At 34.5% G+C, this 22,165-nt stretch overlaps 1 protein-coding gene across 4 annotated transcripts in view; it reads right to left on the bottom strand.

The window, feature by feature from the left end:
* LOC117574698 (adenylate cyclase type 9) overlaps nt 1–15,276 on the bottom strand; it is a 63,592-nt gene extending 48,316 nt beyond the window's left edge. For 2 of the 4 annotated variants that reach the window (XM_034258732.2, XM_052008802.1), the window contains exon 1: nt 14,582–15,276. The gene's annotated coding sequence lies outside the window, so the exon portion shown is untranslated. The remainder of the gene's footprint in view (nt 1–14,581) is intronic. The other 2 variants (XM_034258653.2, XM_034258813.2) reach the window with 1 other exon arrangement.
* Between the last annotated feature and the right edge of the window lie 6,889 nt (nt 15,277–22,165).

The following is a 22,165-nucleotide window of genomic DNA, read 5'->3' as shown; positions in this document are numbered from 1 at the left end:
AAAAAACTATATATATATATAGAAGTATTTGTGTCGACGGAAATTTGAGCGATTGAAAAATTTGCCGCAAGTCAGAGAGAAATGTTTAAAAGCAAGAGCGAGAGAGCGAAACTAACACAAAGCAAACTAACAAACAAAAAATGCCACGAAATAAAACTAAAAAAAAACAAGTAAGAAAGTTACAGTCGAGTGTGCTCGACTGTGAGATACCCGCTACCCATTTTTAATAAAGGCAAAATATTGCGGTATCATTTTCAAAATATAGCGAAAATACTAAAAATATACCAAATGGTACACCATTCAAAATATACCATAAACGGCACAATGTGCCAGATTGTCGGCCAAAGCAACTAAGACCCCTAGTAAGTAGGCGTTATTGCCCATACAAAAGTATGGACTTCGACAATTTTTATCTGATCGCAACCAAATTTTCAGGAATTATAACTACTATAGTAATTATTGTATATACCAAAATTCGTAACTCTATCTTTAAAATTACACTTGTTATTCGATTTTTTTTATTTGCGGGGGCGGAAGTGGAAACATTTGAAACAAACTTGATCTGCGTGCAAACATAACAAATGCTGTCGAAAAAAAATTATAGCTCTATCTCTTATAGTCTCTGAGATCTAGGTGTTCATACGGACGGACGGACGGACAGACGGACATGGCTATATCGTCTCGGCTGTTGACGCTGATCAACAATATATATACTTTATAGGGTCGGAGATGCCTCCTTCTACCTGTTACATACATTTCCTGCCGTCACAAAGTTATAATACCCTTCTACCCTATGGGTAGCGGGTATAAAAACAGAAAAAAAAACGAGAAGCGAATCAATGCACAAATGTGTTTAGCCAACAAATCTATTACATCAATTGCAATCCCCCTTCTCAGTCTCTCTCTCTCTACTTATGTTATATAAGCCAAAAAGCGATCTGCTTAAATCTTTAGTGCAACTTGAGGTCAGCTAAGTTGTCACACACAGATTGTTCGACATTTTAAGCGGCTTTTGTCGACAAATACACATTTTGCATATATGTTGAATTCTCTATTTAATATTGATTTTATTGGAGAATAAGATTTAAGCGCATTTAATGCATCGCGTTGCGTTGCGTGTGCGCTGCAAATTGAATTTGTTCATAAGTAATGAGGCAGCCATTTAAGACTTAAGCTCAGGCAGCTCTTGAAAATAAGTGCACTGAAAAGCAGCAACTGCAAGGGATAAACTTGAGCAAATAATTCAAGTACTTTAATACTTCAATTGGGCGTCGTGCTCTCAACTACAACAACAACAACAACAAAAGCAGCAGCAGCATCATTTGCAGCGCAATTTGTTGTAGGTGTTGCCGTCATCGCCTCTGAATTGCAATTGCCCCCGGGGCGGAGGCATTAACAGCAAAGCGTTTCCTTCCTGTTGCCATCATAGTATTTGCATTGTCATTGCATTTAGTAGTCGCTGTCTCGATGTCTCACTTCACTCTCTTTTCTACTCGCAACTCTCTTCTGCATTCAACTCTCAACTCTCACAGCTTACAGCTGTCGAGTCTCTACTTAATGCACATTATATATTCCCAGTCTCGGTTTCGGTTTCGGTCTCGGTCGCAATCTCAGTCTCAGTTTAAGTTCCATTTACATATAAAATACACTATCTACACATTGTCATTCACATTCAAAGATCATTTTAAGCTTCAACTTAAATGTTGAAATTTCAAAGAAATATTTCGATATATTTTTAAAATCTGCGCAAATTCTTTATTATATTGTTTAAATAGCTGAAGGCTGTAGTATAACTAATTGTGGTTTTAAATTTGTGGTTTGCTGATAAAGAATTTAAATTAACAAAACCAATTCTTATAAAAAAAACAATTTGCAGGTTTGGTATACAATAAAATATATAAAATATAAATCATTTGCTTAAAATTATGCGTTGGAATTATTTTTTCAGAATTGTGTTGAGAAAACTTGAATTCTCATCTCGCTTAAGTTTAAACCAAACTGAAGAAATTGAAATAATTTAACGATTTAATGAGGTGGCGATACTTGAAAATTCAAGACATATATTTAAATGACTAGATTGAAATTTGGTTTCTTTTTTTTTTGCACATTTTAAATAGCTAACATAAAAGTTTAATGTTTTCATTTCAATTAAAATTTTCGAAAATCTGTGATCACTATAAAATACAACAAGTAAAGAGACTATAGTCGAGTGTGCTCGACAGTGAGTTACCCATTTTCAATAAAACCGTATTCTACAAATATACCGTAAAAATACTAAAATATACCATAGCGGACAAAACATACCAAATAGGAACATACCATAGGAATTTTTTGATATACAAAAGAAATAAATAACTTCTATAGTTTTAATCGGATTACAATTAAACTTTCAGGAATCGTAAATTCAGAATTGGTTATTATTCATACCAAATTACATTTGCTTTTCGATTTGTGAGGGCGTGGCAAAAATTCAAAGCAAACTTGATTTATAAAAAATAATAATATAATTTAAACTAAGTTGAAATAATATCAAAAATAAGGAATACACATTCTGCCTATGCTTTTAAGTTATGTAACGCCAAAAACATATGTTTTTTAACTTTGAATTAAATCTTTGTTTAGTTGAAAACATAAAACATAGTATGTATATAAATTGATATTATTTTGTTAAAAGTAAGTCTTAAATAGTTTAAATGATTCTTCGAAAGTGTATTTAATATTCTTTATGCTGCGCCTCTTGTCTTGTTTCGTTTCGTCGTGTCGCGTTCGTGACGTCACATAAATGCAATACTCTCATAATTATTTATTGCAACTTGTTTGAGTTCAAGCAGAAATTTCAAAAACACAAAAAAACAAGAGAGAGAAGAAAAAACACAATGTTTTACTTCCTGCATTTAATATGCATTGTTGTTGTGCTAAGTTGTTGTTGTTGCTTGAGATGTTGTTGCTGCTGCTGTTGTTGTTGTTGTTGTTGTTATTGTTATTGTTGGCAGCTGTGCTCTCAAGATCGCAGACTCTCGAATGCTGCATCTCGAATTACACACTCTGGCACTTGAGGAGCTTCGTCTGCTGCTGTTGTTGTTGCTGTTGTTGCTGTTGCATTGGCCAATGTCAACTGAAGCAGTAGCTGTTGCTGCCGCGTTGTTGCTGCTGCTGCTGTTTAAGCTCCCCACGCGTCGCTGCCGCCAACGACGTCGACGTCGGCGTCGACTTTATTGTCTGCGCTGCGTCTACGCTGTAATTAATTTGTATCGGGCGCGCTTGTCACGCCTACAGACCGCATTCTTACACATGCACTTCCCTTCTCCCTCTCTCTCTCTCTCTTTCTGTCACTCTTCCATTCACTCCCCTCCGTCTTGGCCCATTTTGAAAGACAGCAGCAACAACAGCAACTTGAACCCCGCATTGTTTGAACAATATTTATAGGGATTATGTCATTTGACAAAATGCATTTGTTTGCTGCTTCGCCTGGCGCCGCGATACGAATTCGACATCGACTTCGACTTCGACATCGACTTCGACTTTGATTTTTATTTCGATTTTGAGTGTAACTCGCAATCGCTTTGACACCCGTTTACAACATTCAATCGCAAAAAACCAACAACAATTCATTTAATTCGCTTGCTGATAACAGAAACAACAATAGTTTGCCTCACATAACTTATCAAATCGCAGCAGAAATGAGTAATAACAATATCTATTCGACTTCCTATTCTGCAAGTTCATTAAACGATCGCGATCTTGAGCGATCATAAAATTCTCTTTTTAGTTAACCACTTTACGCTTTTACTTTTAATATATTCAAATTTTTACTTGAAACGAACTCATTAATTCTCAAAGTATTTTCTACTTCTATCTACAAATTAAGCAGTTTATGTATTTAACAGTTTATCGCAAGTTGTTTTGTCTATAATAATATTGTATATTGCAATAAGTTAAGCAAAATTATCATTGTATATAATAGAGATGCCATCTATGTACATCTTATTTCATATGTACAAAAGTATTATAAATTATTCATCGAAATGTCTACTGGAATTATTGAATACAACACTTAATATGAAGTTAGAGTGACGAATTTATCGAAAGTGCTTTTGTCTATAGAAATTTATAATATTATACATTTTTTGTAAGATTATTATATTCTAAATCTGAACTACAGCTTATATGTGGTATATTATGTGTGGAATTATTTATCGAAATGTTCTCCACTACAATTGTGACTATTATCGATTACAACACTTAACGTTGATCAACCAACGCATTTATCGAATGTGATTTTATCTACATTTTTTATCATCGAGATTCAAGCTACGTCTTATATGTTATTTAAGACAGAAAAACGCTTTTTAACTATTTATCGAAATGTTTTCTACTACACTTATCGATTACAGCACCTAATATGAAACTAAAGTAACGTATTTATCGAAATTGATTTTATCTTTACAATTTTATGTCAGTCAAGCGATTATTACATCCTAAAATTTAAACTACTAATTATATGTGATATATTATTTGAAGAATTATTTATCGAAATGTTGTCAACCACAATTTCGATTATTATCGATTACAACACTTAACGTTAAGCCACTTTATCGCTTTATTGAAAGTGAATTTGTTAATAATTTATTGAGAGTTTTTTCATCTACATTAATATCTTCTCATTTTGCACCTTTACTGTTTTGTTGTTCATATTTGAAAGCAAGAGAATATGCTCATTTATAAAATTATATTTTCCGTACCTGAGCATTGCTTATTTTCTCTAGCCAAAGTGATTGATTCAGGCTAACTGACATACATATAATTAAACGATAACAAAGCACTTGGAAATAGGAGAATATTTGAATTATCGTTAAATTGGCCACACAAATCCAAAGCACAGTTAATTGAACAAATCTTGCAGCTCGAGGCAGAGGCAGAGGCAGAGGCAGATGGATAATTTGGCAAATAATAACAGAAGCAGAGAAGGCAGAGAATGTTTTTCCAATTGGCAATCAAATTGGCAATTCCAATTGCAAAATAGGGTATCTATAAAGTATGTTATGTTAGCTTTGCAATTGCAATTGCAATTGCCCTTTGCACAGTTATGATTATGCATAAATTTGTTATTAATATTTGATATGCCGCATTAGTTCGGGCATTATTGTGATAGCACTGAAAACAGAAATAAATCCACACACACTCACACATACAGACAAAATGTAAATAAATAAATAAATATGGAAGTCGACTTTAGCCACTGAACTGATCTCATTATTATCGCCAACTAAACAGTCGAAAGTCGAGCACAATGAAATCATAAAATACCATATATAATCTATGGTATATTTATTTCAAAGCAACGCAGGCGCAACGCAGAGCACAGCAGATGCAACAGCCATTTCTTCTATTGTCTTTCACTCAATTGTCTGTGAGTGTGCGAGTGTGTGTGTGTGTGCGAGTGTGTGTGTGCACTAATCACACACTAAGCAAAGGCAAAGCCAAGTACAACAGACTTAGAACAATAGGCAGCGTTGCTGCTGTCGAGAGATACGAGAACGACAACAACAACAACGACGACAACATTTCCACTTCCACTTCCAGTTCCCTTAGGAATTCCCTGCTGCTCTCGCAACGAAGCGAACCCGTTAATTAAGCTATGCTGCTGGGCAAAAGCACAACAGCATGTTATGAACATATTACGGCACCTTCAAAACACACACACACGCATGTGCTTTAGGTTTAAGGTTTAAACTTTAAGGTTTAGTCAAATACAGCTAATAATATCATTATCCCAAGCGAACAATGCAACCGCAAATAATCCATGCAACAACAACAGCAATGCGATTAATGCGAGAACAAAGAACGTTTACCTTTCTGAAGGCTGTGAGTGAGAGAGATAGAGAGATAGAGAGAGAGAGATATTACCCTGGGCCTTTCGATTTAATTGGATATTTAACTATGTAAATAATAGTAGCAAATAATTGTGACCCAAATGCGTGGCAATTATTTACATTATGCACTTAGTGGCAACTCTCGGTCGCGGGGCATAGGATAATTGCCAATGCTGATGACACCCCCCAGTCAATAGTTGATGGTTGACGGTTGGACAACCGATTAGCTGTTGAGTATAAATGACTTCAGTGAGAACTGTTAAATGATGTAACCGAAGACAGGTGGAGAAAACGCATCAAGAATTCAGTATTAACAATCGAGTTAGGCCTTCAAATTGCGTAAATGCAAAATAGCACCTCTTGAAAGTGAAAATGTAAAAGTAAACGGTTGAATTGAGCATTCAAATTTAACTTGGAGAATAACTAAATTTATGTTGTTAGTGATTGATCAGAAAAAGAATTACTTTTCTATTTTGCACTCTTAGTATTTTATTGAAACTCTGACAGACAAGATACTGAAACAACTATTTGACGACCCTTATCGATATAAATGAAAGGAGTTGGACATAAGTTTTGAATTGTGTTTGATGACAAGTTCTAAGTGAATTCATTTTATTGATAACCGAAGACAGCTACAAAAAATATAAAGCATTTTGTATTAACTGTTGGGCCTGGAAATTTTTTTTTTAAATTTGACTCACAAAAAAGCCAGTATAAGTATTAGTATTTTTACAGAAATATCATACTAAATCTTGTCAAATATACTAAATTCGTTAAAAATACTAAGTATTTTTTAAAATACTAAATTTTGTTAAAAATACTCGATATTTTTAAAATACTAAATTTTGTCATAAATACTAAATGCTATAAAAAATACTAAATTCGTTAAAAATACTAAATATTTTTTTAAAATACTGTATTTAGTTAGAAATACTAAATTTTGTTAAAAATACTCGATATTTTTTAAAATACTAAATTTTGTCATAATTACTAAACGCTATAAAAATACTAAATTCGTTAAAAATACTGTATTTCGTTAGATATACTAAATTTTGTTAAAAAATACTCAATATTTTTTAAAAATACTAAATTTTGTCATAAATACTAAATACTGTGAAAAATACTAAAATCGATTATTAAAACCATTTAAATTGTTATCGATGACGCAAACTTTGCCTTTCAATATACAGCTTGCAGTTAGGCATCAAAAGCTAAGCCCATGATATGAATTGGACATGAGTTTGAATCGTGTTTGATGACTAATTAGCAAATTCAATAAGGGTATCAAAATAGTCACAAAATGAGCGCGACAAGAAAAGGTATTTTAGTGAAATACTTGATCGAGTTCAATGGTCCGATATTCGATTTGATTTTATGCGATTCCTTTATGTTAATAACATAATTTTTGCCAATTTTGTTTATTTTCGAAGCAAGGCAATAGCATTTTATGATCTCCCCTGCGATCAAAAGCACCAAATAAAGAATACGATGAGGTGTGTGGATTATGATCCACAAAGAAAAAAAAAAGAATGCTAGATATACAAACGGAAAACTTTTTCAACACCTTTTATCATGATTATTATCACCGTGTGATGATTGTAAAGAAAAGGAAAAAAACCTACGAGTATGCCCCGTTTATTATGATAAATGGGGAGCAATAAAAAGTTTTTATTAGTGCTAATCCATTACTCTCGCTACCAGATGTTTTCTCTTCCAACTTCTATCAGTTTTTTTTTTTTTTTTTTTTGTTATCTTGCAATCCTAAAGAAAGGCAATCGAATTTTAATGATTATGCGTGTGGGTGTGTGTGTGTGTGTGTGTGTGTTGTTATGCTAATGGGGAAAAGCGCTATCCTATCTACTATATGTTATGTGTGGTGACCCTTGTTAGCCCTTGGCCTTGACAGATACAAGATATATCGCATATATGTACATATATTAGTCAAAGCTCGGCCATAGACCCGCGACTAAACTCAAGCTCGAACTTGAAACTCTTTACAACAAAGGGGGCAGAGGAGGTGGGGTGAGGGGGGGAGGGAGAGAAGACTGTCATTGCCATGGCGCTTGGGCTATTGTTGTTTATGTAGTACCGTTGAATGAAAATTGAAAAATTCATTTTTAAACATTTGTTTACACCGCCGCCAAAGCGAACAAAGGGGGTGGTGGAGGAGGAGGATGAGGAGGAGGAGAAGCATTGGCGGCTCGCGTGCTCATGAACTTTAGGCACAAAGTCGAAAAGTTGAAAGATAAATACGCGCCAAAGTGCAAATAGGCAAAAAACAGCAACAGCAACAATAAAAGACGCAAAACAACAGCAACAAAAATAAACACAAGCACAAACAAGAGCAAATGCAATTAGCAACAAGCCGAAACTCAAATACCCTAGGAACGATTGGCCATCGATTAACACCTCGTATCTTGATCTTTTGATCAAGGCCAGCTGATCAATAGCATATATGTTAATGTAGTTAATAATACACAAAATATGATTAATTCAAATCACAATTTGAATCACAAACTGCAACGAAAGCAAGCGACCACAAAGCAAAGACATAGTGTATCAATTGTGAATTGTAGATCAAGTAAATATTTAATAAATATTTAATGACTTATCACACAACTCATAATAATCTAAGACAATATATAAAAACTAGCACATGGCTGCCTTAATTTTCGGGGTTCACAACGCAAAATATTTGTGTAATTTATTACAAAGCACAAAGAGATTGCGGTATTTTTAAAACTTTGATAACAGATATTCCCCATTTTAATTGAACAAAAGATACTAGTAAATTTTACTACTTGTCTCCCCTATGCGCAAAGCAATTTTCTTGCTAATTTGCTAAAGTAAATACAAATTACAGTTCAATATGTAAATATTCTGAAAATTTCGTAGGGTTTTTTTTACGTTTAGTATTTATGATCTGTTAGAAAATTGCGCATATCATGATGATATCAATGTCTATAAAAACGATTCGCACTTGTAAGGTAAATACAAAATGTTTTTTTTTTTGCCCTGGCTTTATTTGTATTTATGAGATTGGTTTTATTTTTATATCATGATTAAATTCAATCTAATGTTAATTCACTGAATTAATGGTCAGCAATAACAATTAGATAAATGTTCTAGCGCAATCGAAACAGTTTATTGAGAATTCATTTAATGAATATTGATGAAATGTAAAAGAAACGATCAGTCTACTGGCGCCATCTAGCTGTCATAGCACTTTTAGAGTATCGGAAAGCCGTTGACGTTGAATTTAGAGAGATCGCGTAATCAAGTGATTTGACTTGTTTTAATTAATGTGAAGTGTTAACGTATGATCAGATATAGATACAGATTTACACTGCGCATATCGATCGGACTTTGACGGATGGGAAAGAGCTTTCGATTATTGGACTAATTGGAAATTGGATTTCGATGCTGCGATCGCGATGGCGATGATATTGCGCAATGTCCGTGACGATAACACCTGTAATTGCGGTTGTTGATGGGCAGCAGCAACAGCAACACACAAAAATGTAGTCAAATTGTATTGTTTATTTACATTTGGCATACCAATCGCTAATGCTACCATCTTGGCTATATAATCGCTATCTATATATCTGTAGTTCTGTAGTTCTGTAGTTCTGTAATCGCATCTGGCGCACAATCTTGTACTACAATTAATCCTAAATGCTAAATGCTTTGCTAATTCGGACAGCTGTTGATTTTTCATGCTTGCTTGCGATTTGTTTTTTTTTTTTTTTTTTTTTTGGCTGTCGAGATTTTGAATTTGATTTTGATCAATCAAACACCTGAGCACAAAAAAAAAGGTGTCCGCATAAAATGTTGCACAAAGTGTGTGAAACAGAAGCACAATCAGCAGCAGGCAGCATGAAACAGAAAACTTTTGGTAACCCGATATTATCATTATCGGAAAGCAGCTGACAACAGCAGCGAAGCGACAACAAGTTGATAATGTATCTTTTTGAGAGAGACAGAGAGAGAGAGAGAACGAGAAAGAAGATGTCGTCAAGTGGGGACAAGGCAACTCTTGAAATGTTCATCTCAGCTATTTATAGTTAATTATAATTTATTTTCAAACAAACTTGCAAGCAACGAGCGACGAGAAGCGAGAAGAACTTTTGCAGTTACAGAGAACTCCCAAGCACACACAGGTGCAGATACAAATATAAATCTTTTCGATATAAATATAATAAAGTATATATATGTACAATATATATAGTGGCAAAGTTGAATGTAATTATGTGGCTGGCTTTTTGGGTTTGTTTACTTTCAATTTTGAGCAATCATTTTGTTGCCATTTGTTTGGGGCTTTTTCCCTTTTGTGTGAGTGTGAGGACGACGACGCTGGGTCGCAAAAAGTTCAACTTACTCTTCGAAATCCACAGAATGACCCACAAAAATGAAAACAAATTGTTTGCCATCGGCTTTTGCTGAATGATTGTAATTGATACTTGATCTGTTGAAGCGTATAAAAGCCACTTTAGGCGTTGGCATTACGTCACCTTGACTCAAAGTCGCACTCGGATTCGGATTCAGAATCAGATTCAGATTCAGCTTTTATTTTTTTGTGTATGAGGTGGCCCGGCTCCGGGCAATTGGGTTAGAACAACAAAAAACTAGCAACAACAAAAAAAACTAACAACAACTAAGTTAGTAGACAACACACAAACACACAACAAATGCTGAATACTCTAAGATTTGATCAACAACACTTTATTTTCGTGCACTGCAATTGCAAATTATTCAAAGCTGAGTTCAATGATCTTTTTGTGCCAAACTTGTGATATATTACATTACGGATTTCAAATTTCACTTGTTCATATTCGGTTCGGTTTAAAAATAGAAACAAATTACATATTCGTAACTACAATTACGATAAACCCGAGAAGTTACATGACTACAACGGCCGAGTATTTCCATTTCCTTTTCTTTTTTCTCAGTTTTCTTTTGCAAAACTTGTTCATCTGGATTTAGCACAGCGTGTGTTTGTTTTATGTCAAAGTTATTGCCCACTTTATGATGGCAATTAACGTGTTTATTACTTTGAATCAGAATTCTTTAAGAATTGTCAGTGTTTTTTGGTTATTATGATCTTTGACCACCGAATGAATGAATTTTTCATTTGCTGTTACAAAGCTCTCAATGCAGTGACATAGTGCGAGCGAGAGAGAGAGAGAGAGAGAGAGAGAGAGAGAGAGAGAGAGAGAGAGAGAGAGATAGAGTATGCTGAAAACTAAATCGCAAACTGAATCACGCCAAAAAGCGACATCCAACGATCTAGCGAGTGGACAACTCAACTCAACGTTGATCGCTGATCGAGAACGAAGCCAACACACACACACACACACACACACACACACACACAAACAGAAAAAGCAACAATAACTAAACCAGCTTGACTTTGCCTCAAGTTCGAAACGGAACAGCTGTTTTTGCAGTCGCCGTCGCAGTCGCAGTCGCTGCTGACGTCGCTGCTACTGTTGCTGCTTCAGTTTGAGCTTCACGCTTCGGAAATTTTTCGAGAGATTTTCAGCGACAAACTCGGAATCTGAAACTGGTCTTAAACGCGTGCGTCTCTCAACATGCGTGTGTGTGTGTATGTGTGTGAGTGTGTATAAATCATAAATTTTTATACGAGTAATTTACAAAAAAAAAAAAAAAAAAAAACGAAATGGAAAAAAATATCATACAAAAAGTTCAACAGCAGCCACAGCAAGCCAGCGAAGCAAGAGTTGTCCCAACAACAAATTGGAGCGAAATGTTCATTAGCCAAATTATATTTGTTGTATGTTTTAATTAATAAGTTGTTTGCCTGAATTTCCCTGCAAAAGCCACAACACTTTTCCAGCGGTTCTCAGGGAATGACCCTTGAAATACCAAACAACAAAACAAAACAAAACCGACAAACCAAAACAAAACCAAAAAATAAAACGAAAAACGAAAAATAAAAAAGTTTGTAACCGCTTTTTTGTGTGCAGTTGTTTGAGATTATCACTTGGCCATTTAGACAGCAAGGACTAACAAAAAAAAAAAAGAAAAAAAAGAAACCGACACCGACAGTTCTCAGAAGCGCATTTCTGACTAAATCGGACTTTGTCCTGGGAAATACGCTGACACATGCTTGATGAACGCACTAATTAAATGCACAATCGAGGGAATTCCCCCCACAGACCGAAGATCGGGGGGAATTCCCGCAAATCAATGATAATATAAAGTCCGATTGCCGAAGCGATAAAAACTATTCTTCGGAAATTTACATTTGTACAGTTTGCGATTGTAAAACTATCTAATCTAACCAGTTTTGCACTGCATTAACTTTTTTTTTTTTGTTGCTGACCAGTTGAGTTATGGAATTTAGTTAGCTACCTTTTGGCTTTGCAACACGAGTGCTTTCTATTGTTATTCCTTGACAATATACTCGACATACATATACTACAGAGCATCGAATTGCATTGCCATAAAACTGAATAACTGAAGCATCATCGTAGCCTAGCCTGATATTGAGATGTTTACGCAACAAAAAACAGAATCGTACGTGCAAAGTGTTGTGCGCAACATCAACATCGACATCAACTATCCTCATCGTCATCATCATCGTCATCATCGTCATCGTCATCACTCCAGTTGAAGCCCCCTTCCGAAGTCCGCCCACTTTGGACGCCTTTACGGTTGGATTGTCAAACGTCAAGCGTCAAGCGTTTTATGTGGTATTGAAATTCTAGACAAGATTACACATAGCTGCACATGCAATGCACTTACTTACTCAGATATGTACAATATATATTTGTAAGTACTATGCACATACATATACTACTATATAGTATATCTTCTTCTTTTTTTTAGTATGTGAAAGCGAAATAGCTGCTCGACTTTGATTTGTCTGAAGGAGATGCGGACTGTGTAATGCGCAACATTTATTGGATAACCAAATACTATACATACGAGTATAAGAAATAGAACTGTGAATACGAATACATCGCATCTAAATTGCAACATTTACATTCCAAGCTCGAAGAGTTGACAACAAGTCAAAGTGCAAAGTGAGCATAAAAAGAGAGCGAATGGAAATGGAAATGGAAATGCATTTAACACTCAAGCATTATAATTGGAAATATTTGCAAAGTAATATCGCTTCGTAAAGTCATTGATACATTAGAATTATCATTTAAAATTTCATTAAATTATCTTCAAATTATAATACAAAGCAGTCTAAAATATTCTCAAATTAGCCATAATTCATCTGAAAATATTCTATCGAATATATAGTTATAAAATATATAGATTTTGTTTAATTCATTTCCAATTTGTATGACCTATGAAAATAATATGTTTTTCTACTATTTATAAAATTTATGAACAATAGTTATTTTGTAAAATAATCACTCAAAAGTAATGTTACCCATAAAATCTTATTGGCCTTATAAACACATTGTGATTGTCTATGAAAACATGTTTTATCAGACAAATACGATTTCATAAAAATTTAAAATAAAACTATTACCCATAATATGTTTTAATATATTTTCCTTAGTCAAAAATAAAATGTCCGCTAGTATTCTTTAGGGTTTTAATAAGCTAATTTAATTCTGAATAAAGTAAAATCATTTGCTTTGTGGTCAAAAAACATAACTATAAAAGTGTAATGATAAAAATATGGAGTTGAAGAGCATCATAATATTATTTTATTGGGAAAATGTTAATGCAAGGACTTTGGCGAGATAAAGAACATTTGAAGTGCGAAGGGATCAGTAAAAGAGAGCAATAAAGTAGCCAAAAACGATTGCGATATGTGTATCGATGAAGTTGCCACTTGCCGCTGGTTGCATGGCTTGGTGTCTGGTTGCCACTTTGGCTTGTTCGCTTGGCTGGTTGGCTGGTTGTCTGTTGGGCTAGTTGCATGTTTTATGGTCAAGTGTCGCAGGCGCCACTAAAATTTTGAGAGGGACGGTGAAGAGGGGGGCGAGGGGGCCATTGGCATTGTTAACGACTGCAATGCACGAGGCCACTATAAAAGTGCATTTAATGAATTTGGCCAAAAAGGAAATGTTTATGGTCAGCTTTTGGGCTTGGGGGCAAAAAGGGAGAGATTGCTTGCAATAAAGTTGATTTCGCCAAAAAAAAAGCAAAACAAAAAAAACCAAAACCAAATCCGATAAGATATTTAGTGCTTTCGAATTATATTGGGAGATACAGTTATCACACCGATCGGCAAGCTTAAGATGAGCTAATAAAACTTCCAAACAGTAAAAGGCAAAAAAAAAAAAGCGAAAAGTGACCAAACAGCCAAAATAATAAGAGAGTGACAACTAGAGTCAGCGAGAGTAGAGAATGCGCCTGAAGAGAGTGGAGATAGAGCGAGAGCGATAGTTGAGAGCCGATGATCTTTTTTTGCAGACAGTTAACATTTTCTGCTGCTGCTCTGTTATTGATCTTGTTGTTGTTATTGCTGCTGGTGCTGCTGCTGCTGCAGGCACCGACATGCATGCTGCGTAGAATGAATGCAAGAAAACAAAACAAAAACAAACACAGCAGCCAGCGCAGCGCGTATGCGAATGCGAATGTGAATGTGAATGGGAATGTGAAGTGAGAAACAGTTGTAGTTTTCCTGTTTGTCTGCTTCGCACCATTCTTCGTCTATTTCGCTTCACGAACAAAAACAAACACAAACAAAGAGTAGAAAAAAAAACAGATCAACTCACCAATCAACACAAAACAAAAACAAAGCGTGTCTCAGGTAAACTAATTAACAGGTAAACACACAGCACAGCACAAACACAGTAAAAAAAAGGTGGGCAAACAACACGAACGAATGCAGTAATAAGTGCAATTATTAATATTATTATTATGATTATAATTATGTATTAATTACTTCGTAAGCCACGTTTTGGAAGCCTCTCTCTGGACTCCAAACTTTCGACGCCGACGTCGCGGTCGCCGTCGCCGCGACGCGTTGACGCTATTGACGCAGATGCAGCGACGTTCACAAGAATGCAACTAAAATAAAAACACACACTTTGCTTGTCGTTGTTGTTGTTGGTGTTGCTGTTGCTGTTGTCACTGCATTCGAGAGCAGTGACGGCCAATTGTTATTGTTTTTGTTGTTCTTCTTATCGCACGTCCCTCAGCGGCCACGTTCAGTTTTTATTAGTTTTATTATGCTTTTTGTTTTGATTTTGATTTGAAGTTTTTAGTTTGTTTCGTTAACGGCATACATTGTTTATTTAGTGTAACATTTTCTTAAGTACTTGTTGATTCCGAGAATAACTAGCGCGAAAATCACTTGGCCAGCCAGCAACAAATATGACAACACAAACAGAAACTGAAACACGCGCGCATTTTGCGGCACTTATGCAAAATGATGCGCGCGCGAGCGTCACACGTCCGCCTCATTCGGCTTCGTTTTTGCTTCTGAATTATCGATGACACACGTTTGGTTTGAAATGGCGCGTTCGTGTATCGATAACTTTTGCTTAGCATTTACAGCTGTTAATGCATACCACACACTGCACTCTGTTAACGCACAGTGCCATTTTGAGTCGAACAGTGGCACTTGCTGAAAAGTCTGAGTTAAACTTAACAGACTATTAAAACAGGTTGTTGGTGTCTTTTGCAGCAAGCGAATATTTTAAATTTATACTGGACAATGCTGATATATACATATGTACATATATGAAATATGTAATATACAATATACAATATAATACATAATTTTCTAATTAATTTTAGTTTAATTAGCTAAATTTAAATAGTTTTGCTAGTTGCTAGTTTAATGTCAGATTAATTAGCAATTATAATGCAAATTTTAATTATGATGTATACTATAAATAAGTAAATGAAGCGAAATCCTAGCGAGCGAAGGGGTCCCACAAACGAAGTTAATTATTAACGGAATTGAGTTCATTTCCGCTGGAGAACCTCAAAAATAAAACTCGTTAGCGACGCTTCAACTCATGGAATGGGAAGTGAGGAAAAAAGGACGTGACCGTTGCTGCTGCGGATGCTGCTGCGGATGCTGCTAATTTGGAGTGTGATTCGGATTATGATCAAAAATTATAAACTTAATTGCGAAAATAATTTGCGGACCTTGATTAGCCGGACCACAACGTTGACGGCAATGAATCAAATTCAAATTTTCCCAACCCATTTAACTGAACAATATCCAAGTAAATGGACGGAACCAGAAATCAGTATCAATATGAATATCAGAATCAGAATCAGAATCAGAATCAGGACTAGGACAAGGACTAAGACTAGCAGTAGGAGCTGCTGTGGCTGCCATTACAGCAGCCAATGGCAGCCACAGATTGACGCATTGATCCATCCATCAGCGTTTGTCAGGCTGGCAAAAAGTTTATAAATCTTCGAAGCTGTCGAATTAAGTGGCGCCCACCAGAGTCAGTCCCAGTCCCCACAGTCCCCACAGCCAGAGCCAGGACAATGTCGTAGTTGACTGCGCGACGCTAAGGACAACCAACATATTGAGGGCAATAATTCTTGGTACATCCCGCTGTCAATTAGAACTTTCTACGCGCTTCGAGTTCGACTCTCTTTTTGCCTGCGACACTGTAAATTAATTTTACGCCAAATTAAAAAATGGCATTCTGCCTTTCTCCTCCCCCGCATTCAGTTTGTTTTCTTGTTGTTTCTTCTTTTTTTTGTACAAGTATAAAATTCAGTTTCACTGCACGCATTGCACTGTAATTGGGTTAAGTCGAAGGACGAGTGGACATGTTATTGTAATGTGGAAGGACAATCGGAATAATCTGGATCAAGCACTGCAGCGAAACTGTTGTTGACTGACTCACTTATGCTCGCTCGTATTAACCCAATAATAAACAAACAAATAACTTGAATTGCACAAATGAAACAAAAATGTATTTATTAAATTGCTGAGAATCGACACTTGAATTTTGCAGTGTATGGAAATGTAACTATTGAATGCTCTACACTCAATTCATTCTTCATTCTCGTAGCTAAGATTCCTATTTGACATTACTATAAATGTATTCGAATACTTTGCTATATATAAGGATAAATAGAAATTCATTTCCAGTATTGCTCTTTCAAAAAATATATAAAAATAAATCCTCTACTTGCTCTCAAAAATTATTTGTTCACCCTCCCATTTTAAATTTAATTGTAATTGCTTTGCTATTTCTTAAACTATTATAAATTTTCATCTACCAAATATTTGTAATATTTACATACTTTCCACATATCTAATATATTGAATTTAAAATAATTTTTTTTTTTTTAAGTTAAATTTTAAATATTTTAAATTACAATTTCCAAGTGTATTAAATATATTTCATTAATTTGATAAGTATTTATTCACTAATACACAAAGTTCTTCTGTTCGACAAATCTGACATAACAAAAAAATATATTTTTTCCCCAAAAATTTTTAAATACTTATTTTTACTTTGCAATCTTGAATAAAAATAAATTCATTTGATATTTCTATTTATTTTCCTTTCAAGCAAAGAATATAATTTTTTTCCCAAATATTTTAAAATACATATTTTTACTTTCCAATAATAAACTATTAAATATTTATATTAACTTTTCCTTCATCTAATTATTGGTAAGCTGCATTTTCCACAGATCTAATATATTGATTTTATTTTATTTCAAATTTCAAATTCGAAATGGTTTTATTACAAATTAGTAAAGTTTATTCACAAATAAGCAAATTTCTTCTGTTTGAAGAAAAAGAGAAGTAAAAATAAACTTAAAACTTTTGAAATTAATACATATTGTAGAACAATTAATAGAACCATTAAATATTTCTATGTATTCCTTCAACCAAACTAAAAAACATATTTATACCCGCTACCCATAGGGTAGAAGGGTATTATAACTTTGTGCCGACAGGAAATGTATGTAACAGGTAAAAGGAGGCATCTCCGACCCTATAAAGTATATATATTCTTGATCAGCGTCAACAGCCGAGACGATCTAGCCATGTCCGTCTGTCCGTCTGTGTGTCTGTGTGTCCGTCCGTCTGTCCGTATGAACACCTAGATCTCAGAGACTACGAGAGATAGAGCTATAATTTTTTTTCGACAGCATTTATTATGTTTGCACGTAGATCAAGTTTGTTTCAAATTTTTGCCACGCCCACTTCCGCCCCCGCAAATCAAAAAAATCGAATAACAAGCGTAATTTTAAAGCTAGAGTTGCAAATTTTGGTACATATAATAACAACTATAGTAGTTATGATTCCTGAAAATTTGGTTGCGATCAGATAAAAATTGTCAAAGTTATTAAAGAAATACTTTTGTATGGGCAAAAACGCCTACTTATAAGGGTCTTAGTTACTTTGGCTGACAATCTGGTATATTGAGCCGTCTATGGTATATTTTGAATGCGGTACTATATTGATATACCAAACATACCATTTGGTATATTTTTAGTATTTTTAAGTATTTTCGGTATATTTTCAAAATGATACCGCAATATTTTGCCTTTATTAAAAATGGGTAGCGGGTATCTCACAGTCGAGCACACTCGACTGTAACTTTCTTACTTGTTTAAATATGTTTGTCTAACTTCATATAATTTATGTAATAGAATATATAATTCTTTTATTTAAGTAAGAATTCTTAACTCAACCACAAGTATTTTTTTCTCATATTGATAAATATAGATGATGGTTGAGTTGTTAAGTGTGGCTTCATTAGCTTGAAGTACGAAGTAGTTGTTGGTCTGTGAAGTGAATGAGAAAAGAAGTAACGAGAAGAGAAACCATGAGTAGCCTTGACGCACTCTCTCCCTCTCTCTTTCTCCCTCTCTCTTTCTCCCTCTCTCTTTCTCTCTCTATCTGTGGACAATTTTGTGCGCGTGTAAGTGGAAAATGTCAGGCGTCACCTTAATTACGGCTGTGTCCTTTTGACAAATCTGCAGTCATCCGAATGCGAAACGGAGAAACTTTCAATGGCCGTGCAACAGGTTCGTCATCAGTTTTCAATGGGTTGTTGTTGGTGTTGACGAACACATGTTGCATGCCCCCTTTTGTGTTGTGTTGTGTTGTGTCTCGTATTGCGTTCGGTAATTGGCAACGTCAAGATTTGTGTTGCGTGTCCGTGCTTCACATTTCTGCTTTTGTCTGATGCAAGTGAAATCAGCAGGCGAAATTGAATGTGGCAGCGTTGCAACATCAACAGCAACAGCGAGCGCACAAGGTTGTTTTTGCTCTGTTTCAATTATTCAGAGCGGCAGTAAGAAATCAAATTACAGCAAAGACAAAAAGGAGAGAGAGAGCATGACAGAGTTGGGAGTAGATTTAATTGAGCGAGGAATGATCGAATTACTCTTCGATAATGCTGTTTGCTTTGTTCTCCAGTTGCACCAGTCCTAATTGCATTCAATTGCTTAAGGAATTTGTTATGCATGCTTCATGGTTACAATAGAGAATAGAGTGGACACTGCAAACTTGATAGCAAGCAGAATGACGCACAAACTCAAGCTGACGTGCGGTAAACACACACATAGATCCCAATTAAATGTGCACTCGTCGCACAGTTGTCGCATATCAATTGTCATCATTGCCAGATTATTTATTTACGACTCGGTCGCTCGTTCATTCGCTGCTGTTCCAGGTGATGATGACATGCTGCACACAACACGAGCAACAACACTAGCAACGCAAGCAGCATCAACGTCATCAGCTCTGCATGAGGTGGGCACCATAACTTGAGCTTAGTGCTTCAGTATCCAGAAATAGACAAAGATTAGCGCGCCGAGGGCATAATGTTGATGCTTGCTGATGACGACAAGGACAACAACTTCAAGCGCTTACCGAGGACATACGCATTTTGCTAATACACTGGAAAAAAGACCAATTTCTAAAATCGTAAAACATTCGCCTTATGAATTGTGTTCTTAAAATAAAATCACTTTAAAAAACAAATTCGTAAAACTAAGAACATTTGTCAAAAAAATACCAAATTCAAATATAAGATCAAAGCAAGTAAGAAAGCGACCAAAACAGTGCTGTATTAATTTCAAAATATACCAAGTTAATATACCGCAAAAATACTAAAAATATACCGAAGGCTATTTTTAGTATACAAATTTAGTACTACATTCTAACAAGTGGGAAAGTATGTAGTATTAATTTGAAAATATACCAAAATAATAAACCACAAAAATACTAAAAATATACCAAAGGCTATAATTTATATATTTATATACTCGTAGAATCACCTTCTAAATATATTGTAGAATAAAAAATAAACCAGATTATAAAATAAAACTTAAAATATACCAAAGGCTAAATTTAGTATATTTACATATATAGTACCACATTCCAAATATATCACAGAATATAAAATATACCAGATTGTCAGCCAAAGCAATTATTTTTTAAATCAATATGTGATTTCTACAATTAATTCCTTTCATGTTCTTGACGCACTTTTTAGACCAAAATTCGTATCACTAAATCTTAATTTTAGAACTTTTCTTAAAACAAAATCACTTTAAAAACCAAATTCGTAAAACTAAAAACATTTGTCGAAAAAATGCCAAATTCTCAAAATAAGATCAACGCAAGTAAGAAAGCGACATTTGAGTGTGCTCGATGCTTACCCATTTCGAATAAAACCAAAACAGTGCGGTGTTAATTTCAAAATAAACCAAGTTGATACCGCAAATATAGTAAAAATATACCAAATGCTATTTGTTAGTATACAAATTTAGAACTACATTTTAACAAGTGAGAAAGTATGTTGTATTAATTTTAAAATATACCAAAATAATAAATCAAAAATATTATAATTTTTATATTTATATACTCGTAGAATCACCTTTTAAATATATTGTAGAATAAAAATAAACCAGATTATAAAATAAAACTTAAAATATACCAAAGGCTAGTATACTAAGGCTAGTATATTTATATAGTACCACATTCCAAATATATCATAGAATATAAAATATACCATATTGTCAGCCAACATAAGTGTATTCGAAATCAATTATGATTTCCGCAATTAAGATTTCCATGTTTTTGACACACTTTTTAGACCAAAATGCTTATCACTTAATCTTAATTTTAGAACTTTTTTTTGTCAGTGTATTCAGCACACGCACATGTTGCGTTTTATAACTCTATACTCAGCCGAAAGCTTACTCTTCTTAGTGTGTCTCTGATGATTGGTTTGCCATCATCATCATCATCATCAACATCATCATCATCCCTGGATCTCTGGCTTGTGTGTGCACATTAGGCGCATTGAAATATTAAAGTCATATGTATAATAAATTTTACAATAAACCAACCTCAAGCTGGCTCTCTCTCTTTCCCCCTCTATATCTGAACACCGTTTAAGTACTCGCGCCGAGACTTGCAAGTTGCAAACATTTATGGCTGACGGGCACAAGCGGCGTATGCGTATTTATTATGCAGTGCGCATAAAAGTATGCTATAAAAATTTTGTGAAATTTTCAACTGCCAGTCAAAGCGTGTTATCCCCCACAGCATTTATAAAAGATACAGAGATACAGACATAAACTGTTGAACAGAGACTGCAATTTGCCATCGTCATAGACTCTAGACAATTCGCATATTACTATATACTATAGAAGTTATATAGTAAAATACACATCGAACTCAAAGTTATTGCTCCATTAATGTTAATTGTGCATTGTCCACGATTCACTCGGTTGATTTTACCATTGTTTGTAAATCGGAAAATTCAATTAATAAATGTTTTTCGTTCACTCAGAAAATACAACAACTAAATCAATCAAAAATAAAGTTCTTTAAAGCTTTGCAAATTATTTTTCAAATAAGATTTAAAAATTAATAAATGCGCCTCGCTTTGTTTACACATTTTATATGTTACATGAATTATTTGCATGTACAAAACAGTCACAAAAAGAAAAAAAAAAAATGTTGCTGGCATTAAAGAGATTTGCTTTATCAATGCAAAAAAAAAAATAAAGTAAAATAAAATGAAATATTGAACAACAACAAAAAATATAGAAAACAACGTGGTATTAACCATTGCCACGCATAACTTTGTAGTCCTTGCAATGGAATATTTATTAATTTATCGGTCCGCCTCCCCCTCACGCCCCTTCACGCCTCTTTCAACATGGGACACAACTGAAATTGAATCGTAGAAACAGCAGCAAACAAATAACCAACTGAACCGATGCAATGTTATGTGACGGTATGCATGAATTCCAATTCATTTCATTCGTGTACAAATACTTTTCGCACACACTGTCACACACATACGTATATTTATTTCGAGCAACAGGAAATTCGGGCA

Source organism: Drosophila albomicans, chromosome X (assembly GCF_009650485.2).
Source record: "Drosophila albomicans strain 15112-1751.03 chromosome X, ASM965048v2, whole genome shotgun sequence".
NCBI lineage: Eukaryota > Metazoa > Arthropoda > Insecta > Diptera > Drosophilidae > Drosophila > Drosophila albomicans.
The sequence above is the reverse complement of the archived record's forward strand: the minus strand, read 5'-3'. Positions and strand labels throughout refer to the sequence as shown.